The sequence below is a fragment of the Primulina huaijiensis genome, unplaced genomic scaffold, assembly GCF_012295235.1.
Source record: "Primulina huaijiensis isolate GDHJ02 unplaced genomic scaffold, ASM1229523v2 C13118248, whole genome shotgun sequence".
NCBI lineage: Eukaryota > Viridiplantae > Streptophyta > Magnoliopsida > Lamiales > Gesneriaceae > Primulina > Primulina huaijiensis.
Window position 1 is genome coordinate 1 of NW_027341880.1, and position 577 is coordinate 577.

The 577-nt window shown below is 42.3% G+C and overlaps 1 long non-coding RNA gene across 1 annotated transcript; it reads right to left on the reverse strand.

Annotated features, from left to right (window-relative positions):
* Window positions 1-577, reverse strand: LOC140965412 (uncharacterized). The gene is made up of 3 exons (XR_012173071.1): window positions 539-577; window positions 155-317; window positions 1-65 (listed from the first exon to the last, which is right to left on the reverse strand). It is a non-coding gene; the product is annotated as an uncharacterized lncRNA (long non-coding RNA).

Here is a 577-nt window from a genome sequence, read left to right on the forward strand (position 1 = left end):
TTCTTGACCTTGCAAGACCTTGTGGATCCTTAGAGGCTCCCCGAAATCTGGCATTCCATTCTCATCTGTCACAATGTATTAATGTATGACTTAAAGACGACCACTTGGAATATGACTTCGGGAATAAATTTAGTTTTTGTTGCAGGGATGTAACCTCTGAGAGCTGGAAAATCGGCTTTTGTAGTGGGAAATCTGACCCTACTTCTCTTGGCGCCTGGTAACATAATGCTGTTGGGTCCAGACACTGGGCCGGATGGCTCAATCTCCCAAGGTGAAACCCGGCAAAGACAGTTCACCTCCATATCATCCCATCTCACCTCCAAAATAAAAACATGAATCTCAACAGGCGTCAAACCAAGGGTCAAATGCAAAGTTGGGTTTACGCAAAAATAGGCTCCTCTAGTTATATTGACGAGCCTATTCTTGACAGAAAAATTTGCACACACCCATTTGTGAAAATCTCCGGACAAAATGCATTCACCACACCAGAAAAGAAATCTTAAAAGCAAAATAATTACTATGACATATCAGTACATACCAATAAGCACTTCCACTTTGAACCAGGCCATCTTACTGG